Source organism: Saimiri boliviensis, chromosome 12 (genome assembly GCF_048565385.1).
Source record: "Saimiri boliviensis isolate mSaiBol1 chromosome 12, mSaiBol1.pri, whole genome shotgun sequence".
NCBI classification, from domain to species: Eukaryota; Metazoa; Chordata; class Mammalia; order Primates; family Cebidae; genus Saimiri; species Saimiri boliviensis.
In genome coordinates this window covers 24,053,453-24,061,073 of record NC_133460.1, presented here as the reverse complement: position 1 = coordinate 24,061,073, position 7,621 = coordinate 24,053,453, and the positions used below count along the sequence as shown (strand labels likewise).

At 40.4% G+C, this 7,621-nt stretch overlaps 1 long non-coding RNA gene across 1 annotated transcript; it reads left to right on the top strand.

Moving 5' to 3' along the window:
* Positions 1-200: 200 nt before the first annotated feature.
* Positions 201-7,105, top strand: LOC141580562 (uncharacterized). Its single transcript, XR_012512789.1, has 3 exons — positions 201-499; positions 656-735; positions 5,571-7,105. It is a non-coding gene; the product is annotated as an uncharacterized LOC141580562 (long non-coding RNA).
* The last annotated feature ends 516 nt before the right edge of the window (positions 7,106-7,621 follow it).

The following is a 7,621-nucleotide window of genomic DNA, read 5'->3' as shown; positions in this document are numbered from 1 at the left end:
TCAGTGAGGTGATGCTCTCAGGGCAGGAGGCTGGGACCTGGTGCACAAGGGCCTCCTCGGGGACCCAGGGACTGGGAGCAGGCAGGCCCCACAGGTTGGCCTTTGCCTTTACTCACGGGCATGCCTAGATGTGGGAGTGGTTTCACAAGGGACATGAGTGAAAAAGGCAACTCTCACTTTCTGTTTTATGATAGCAGCACTGTGATTCTAACTTCGCATCAGATGGAAAACTGGAGTTTTTGGCTGAACAGGAAAAGGAAAGCCTCTCCATTCGGTAACGTGTACCTTAGACCTCCAGATGTTGGCAGGTTCAGGTGTGTTGCGGGGGAGTACCCAGGCCTGAGAACCGCATGTGCAAAGGCCCTGGGCAGAGAGGAGTTTGGCTGGTTTTCAGCGAAGAGAGAAGGTTGGTCTGGCTGAAGCCTACTGAGTGAGAGTGTCCAAAGAGAAGACAGAGCCTCAGCCTTCAAGGTCTTGTGGGCCAAGCTAAGAGCTGAAGGTAAGTTCTCTGCCATGGTGTGGGTGAAGAACAGGGGGCAGAACTGATTAACTCATTCTCCAGAGACCCCGGAAGTGCTGAGAAAGCCTCAGGCTTGGGACAGAGTCTCTGGAAGGGAAGACCCTTCCTTCTTAGGACCCAAGCTCCTTCCCACAGGTGACACACGAGCATGCTGAGATGAACACAGTGGACCTCAGTGTGGCAACTGGGCAGAAGAGTTTCTGGAACATTCCCAGGTACCTGTTCATCACTATCCGGCCTCTCATCACCCAAACCCAGAGAGAATCCTTTCTTCACATTTTCTCCTCTTTCTGCCTTTCCTTCCTCTGTTTTTCTCCTCCAGCTGTCCTCTTTCTTCATCTCCTCTTTATTTTTAAATTTTTAAAAAGACTTTACTTTTGAGAGCAGTTGTAGTTCACAGCAAAATTAAGTGAAAGTACAGAGAGCTCAGTGCTGCTGTCCCCACATCCATGCCACCTCCCAGACTGGCACATCTGCCACCATCCTGACACGCCATCATTGCCTGGAGTCCTCAGGGTACATTAGGCTCACCTTGGTGTTGTACAACCTTATGGATTCCTACAAATTTATCATGATGTTCATCCACTGTTAGGGTATTTTACAAAGTAGTTTCACTGCCCTAAAATTTCTCTGTTCTCTGCCTATTCATTCCTCCCGCCCCATTAACCCCAGGCAACCACTGATCTTTTTACTGTCTCCATAGTTTTGCCTTTCCCAGAGTGTCGTGTAGTTGGAATCATACAGTATGTAGCCTTTCCAGATTGGCTTCTTTCACTTAGTAATATGCATTTAAGTTTCCCCCATGTCTTTCCATGGTTTGATAGCTCCTTTCTGTTTAAGCACTGAATATTATTCCATTGTCTGGATGTACCACGGTTCATCCATTCACCTGTTGATGTCTTGATTATTTCCAAGTCTTGGCAATTATGAACAAAGCTGCTATAAATATCCATGTGCAGGTTTCTGTGGCCATTGGTTTTCACTTCCTTTGGGTAAATACCAAGGAGTGTGATTGCTGGATCATATGCTAAGACTGTATTTAATTTTGTAAGAAACTGCTGCAAAGTCTCTTCCAAAGTGGCTGTACCATTGAGCAATGAATGAGAGTTCCTGCCACACCCCTTCCTTGCTAGCATTTGGTGTTTCCAGTGTTTTGGATTTCAGTCATTCTAACAATGATATCTCATTGCTGCTTTAATTCTCTTTATTTTCTAACATTTTTATTGAGGTGTGATTCACATACCATACACTGCATATATTTAAAGTGTACAATTTGATGTCTGACCTCTTCGTACATTCATGAAGCCATTACCACAGTCATGAGAGAAGACATGTCTCCCCATCAAATGTTTCCTTGTGCCTATTTGTAACTCATAGCTCTACTCTGACCCATGCCCAGTCAATTCAACCGATCTTCTTTCTATCACTAATGATTAGTTTTTATTGCCTTGAGTTTATATGAATGACATCCTACTTGATGTGCCCTTTTAAGTGTGACTTCTTTCTCTCAGTGTAATTATGTTGAAATTCATCCACATTGTTCCATGTATCAATATTCCATTTCTTTTTGTTGTAGTGTTATTATATGGACATACCACAATTTGTTGATCCTCTGATATGTTGTACAGTTGGATTGTTTTCAGGCTTTTGCTATTACAGATAAGAAGCAATATCAACATTCATGCATAAGTCTTTGTACAGACATGTATTTTCATTTCTTTTATGCAAATATGTAGGAATGAAATGGCAGGATCATTTGTTAAGCATATGTTTAACTTTTTAAGAAACTGACAACTGTCTTCCAAAGTGATCGTACCATTTTACATCCCTCCTCCCTGACAATGCATGAAAGTCCAGCTTCCCCACATCTTCACCAGCACTTGGTGTGGTCACTCTTTTTATATAAACCCTTCTAATAAGTGTGAATGGTATCTCATTGTGGTTTTAATTTCCATTTTCCAAATTACCAATGATGTTGACCATCTTTTCTTCTATTATTGCTCTTTGCTGAAGTGTCTGTTCAAATCTTTTCCATATTTTTTTTATATAGGGCCTCAATTCTTTTACTGGGTTGTGTTCTTATTATTAACTTCTGAGAGTCCTTCATAAACCGGATACAAATTATATATTGCATTTTTGCTCAGCAAGTATTATCATCTCGTAATGACTTGTCTTTTCATTCTTTTCTCAGTGTTTTTCAAAAATCGCAGTTTTTAATACTGTCAAATTTATCTAATTTATCTCTTTTTTTCATACAAGTTCTCACTCTGTCACCCAGGCTGGAGTTCAGTGGCATGATCACAGCTCAATACAGCCTCAACCTCTCAGGCTGAAGTGATCCTCCCATCTCAGCACACTGAGTAGCTGGGAACACAGGCACATGCCACCATACCTTGCTAATTGATTTATTATTTGTAGATATGGGGGTTTCCCTATGTTGCCCAGACTGGTCTCCAACTCCTGGGCTCAAGCAATTCTCCCGCCTTAGCCTCCCAAAGTGCTGACATTACAGGTGTGAACCACCATGCCCAGCCAAACTCATCTTTTTTAAATGGACTTCACTTTTGATGTCAGAGTGAAGAAATATTTCTCTAACACACAACATTACAAAGATTTAATTCTGTGTTTTCCTTTGAAATTTTTAAATTTTGGGGTTTTACATGGAGATCTGTGATCTATTTTGAACTTATTTTTGCACATGTATCAGTTGATTATTCTTGCATATAGTGATCCACTTGTTCCAACACCATTTGTTTAAGACTATGTTTTCTCCAATGAATTGACTTTGCACCTTTGCCAAAAGTTAGTTGTACCATTTGTGTGTCACTCTATTTCTAGACTCTCTTCTGTTATGCTTATTTCTTTTTTCCTCTTCTGCCAATACCACACTGTTTTGACGACTCTAGCTTTCTGATAAAGTTTTAAACTAGTTTGTGTCAGCCTTGTAACTTTGCTCTTCTTTTTCAATGGTCCTTTGGTGATTCTAGATCCTTTGTATTTCCACATGAATTTTTAGAACCAGCTTGTACATTTCTACCCAAAAAAATCCTTCTAGAATTTTGATTGGGATTTCACTGAATCTTTAGAAAAAGTGGTAGCATAATAGTATAGACCCTTGTAATGTATAAACAAGTTATACCTCTCCACTTAAGTCTTTTTACATTTCACTCAACAATATTTTCTAATTTTTAGTGCATAGGTTTTTCATATCTTTTGTGATATTTATCAACAAATATTTAATATTTTTGATGCCATTTTAAACAGTGCACTTTAAAAAATTTTTTGAACACTTTATTGTTCATTGTTGGTACCTACATTGTTCATTGTGCTCCTGCTATCAGGACAAGATACCATCGCCCTGTCTGCTGGTGGGTGCAGGATTCATAAGGAATGGGATGGCAACCTGGGGCACCAGCTTCTCTAGTTCTGAGGAATCTGCAGCCAGGAAGTTTCTTTTCCCATTCTAAAACTCTTCATCATTTTGGCCCAAACATATACATAGTCAGTCTCCAAACGGTGAGCCATTGTCCATTCCTCTGTTCCTTCATCCATTCTCATCATAGAGCACCACAGTGCACAACTGTAGAGCTCCCTCAGAAAGAGTTGGGGGATCCAGACAGCCCAGGACTTAGTAAAGACATTGCATTTACAGTTACAAAAAACCTTCTTACGAAGAAAATTCCAGTTCCAGAGAGTTCCCCTGGTGAGTTCCACCAAAGAAGAAATAACATCCATTCTATACAAAGACATCTAGAAAATTGAAGAGAATTGAATTCCTCCTAACTCATTCTTTGAGGCCAGCATTGCCCTGATACCAACCTAAATAAATACATGACAAGAAAAGAAAACTAAAGATGACTATTGTTCATGGAACAAGATCCAAATATTCCAAACACAATTTTAGCAAATCAAATTCAACAATAAGCAAAAAGGATATGCGTTATGGCCAAGTGAGGTTTATCTCACAAATGCAGAGTTGATTTAACTTCTGAAAATCCATTAATCAGATTTGTTGTACTAATAAACTAGAAAAGGAAAATCATATGATCATTTAAATATACGCTTTTTTGAACAAAAATTAACATCCATTCCTACCATTTCTGCCATTCCTGGCAAACTCTCAGCAGAAAGAAGTTTCTCAACCTCATGAGGATTATCTACAACGAACCTATAGCTAGTATAGTACTGATTAGTGAAAAACTCCATGCTCTCCTCCTGCTATCAGGACAAGACCTAGTCTCATAACTGCCATTCAACATTCATTGAAGTTTCTAGCTTATGCATCCATCTTAGAAAAGAAGAGGTAAAACAGTTTTTTCACACAGATGACTAAAATTTGATGGCATCTACAAAAAACTACTAGAACTTGTAAATAAGTTAAGCATGTTTGTAGAATGCAAGCTAACATACAAAGCCAGTTGAGAAGACAGGATGCAGAGGACGCTGAGGCTGCAAACCACCGCTTCCAGGCCTCCCTTCTCTTCTGCTCTTTCCGTTCCCTTCCTGGGCTCCCTTGACCCCAGCTCTTCACTCCTGACTGTGCCCAGCTTGGCCTGTCTGCATTTGTGCTCATGAGATATTTCCTCTTTCCTAAAATAGATATGTCCTCACTCACTCCTACCACATAGAAATCCTACCAACATTCCAGACCCAGACCGCCATCTGCTCCATGTATTCCCCGCACCTTCCTGGGTAGGTTTGCGTTTCTTTCCCTGAACAACAGGGGCACTGCCCAGTGTTGCCTGATCAGATTCAAACACAGTGAAGACTGTGCTCTGGGGTGTGGGAGCGGGCTCCCATGTGGGTTTGGAGGAGGCAGACACATGAGGTACCTGGTGGGAAAGTGCAGTGACAGGAGTGCAGGCTAGCAGGGTGACACAGCTCTGACTACTGCACCACCCTCCCACCCACCTATTGTGACATTGGAAAAGGGCAATTGGGACTGGCCAATGAATTCATGTGAACGTGCAATGAATACAGTGCATTTTATAGAAACCAAAATGGTTTTTCTTTTATGTATAAGAATTATGTGGATGGCTTTTCTCTACAGATGCCAAGGGCGTTGGATCTGACAGCCCTGCATTGCAAGAGGCAGGTCCAGGGCAGCTGCAAGCCAGGCAGCCTGGACTCAGCTCTCAGTTCTCCTGCGATTAACTGCTGGTTCTGGACAGCCTCTTCAACACTTCCATGCCTCGGTCTTTTCATCTGTAAAATCACAAGAATGTGTAGGTTTGCCATGAGAGTAGGGAATACGTAAATGATTGGAGTGGTAACTGCATGGAGAAAGTCCTCTCTGAGTATTGATTATGGCTCTGTCAGATCAGATCCAAAGCCACCAGCATCCAGCAGAGCTATATTGACCCCCCGTCCTAATTGGAGCGCTTTCTCCACGTTCTGTGAAACACGATCAAACACACATGAAGTCACATTGAGCAACAGGACCTCCCGCAAATAATTTTGTGTTGACTCTTTGCAAAACACATGCTGTAGTGCCAACCAAGTTCACAAAAGCCATTGCTCAGAGAGCCTGTTTTTCTAACTTTTAAATAATAGCTCTGCATTGCCTGGAAGAATGTTATTTACATTCCCAAATTTAAGGTTTGTGAAAGAATTTGCCATAACAGAACTTGAAAACTCAGCAAGTTTTTAGTTTTGTACCCAGTTTTTCAAGTTTTAAAGTTTCCTTCAACTTCAAACAAAGCCAGTTCTCATGTCCAAATATTGCATCCAGCTCTGTGCAGAAAATAGCTGTTAAACCTCTGTTTAAAATCTGCCTCCACATTTATGCCAATCATGTACATTCTCAGCATCTTGGTGCTTATGAATCTTATGTGGGGGAAAGGAAACTAACGCATGCATAATTTTTATGGAGACCAAAAGAGACTTACACCATACATGCTATACTTGTCATTGGATAAAGGGATGCAAAAATCAGAGTAGATACCACTTTTGCTGGGCAGATATTTACTAGGCACTACAGACTTTTCATATATCCACAGCTTCCTCCCCAACACATCTTGGACTTTTCAGGAGGAGGAACTTTGAAGAAACTACCAGCAATTTAGGAAAAGAGCCGGATGGAGAACCAGAGGGTGTTTAAACAGGGCCACAGGAGAAGATACAATATGATGTCAGGGATAGAGATTGAGTTCTACAGAAAGAATACTGAGATAAAAACGAAGAAAGTCTCTTCGAGTTGTTACACACAATTTTGGCAGCGTTACATTGGCCAAAGGTAGACTGACCTACATTCAAGTAGGAAAACTAGACAGTTTAGCCATATGATGTCTAGATCAAAATCCAACTTCTAATTCCTGGGTCATTTTGGATGCATTCTGGGGAGCAGTTTTGCAAACCTTGATCTATCTCTGAGAAGTTTTGCCAGATTTTCAGGAACTTTTTTAATGTTCATAAATGTGATTAAATTTTTACTTGCTACTCCTGCTCTGTTGGACTTTAAGCAGTGAAAAGGTAGAACAAATAATACTCATCAGTAGATTTTCTGAGACAATTTCTCAGACAAATGATAGTAATACATATAGTTTAATTTGTATAAGAAAGTCATCTAAGGACATAATATTTCAAGGTGAGGTGGAGGGTCATCCTAAGGTGAGTGGGAGTGTGGGAGATTTTATTGTTGTTCTTTTGCTTTTCTGTATTTTTCTCATTTTTAAAATGAACTTGGTTTTCTTTCATAATAGAAAAAAAAACTAAATATAAAAGAAAGACGTGGAATATTCAGAGATGTTTAAAGAATATTTTCTTTAAAGAATATTTTCAATTCATTTTAAGCCAATGTTATATGACTTCTAGGAAAAATTTTCAGAATTCAGCATTAGGGAATTGAGTGAAAGAGGGGCAGATATTGGGAAGAGTTTGGAAAAGGCAAACCTAGGTCTCTGATACACCCCTTCCTTCACTGTCTTTTGGTGAACACCACTGCTATTGCTGAATATCCAAAGATTTGACTTTGCACAAGAGGAACTCATGCTCATGCCTTTTCACCATTCTAATCCAGAGGGACTGCCTCTGGGTTCCTGCTCAGAGAAGACAGGAGAGAAAGAAGCTGCACAGATTTCCCTGTTTCTTGTTGTTGTTACC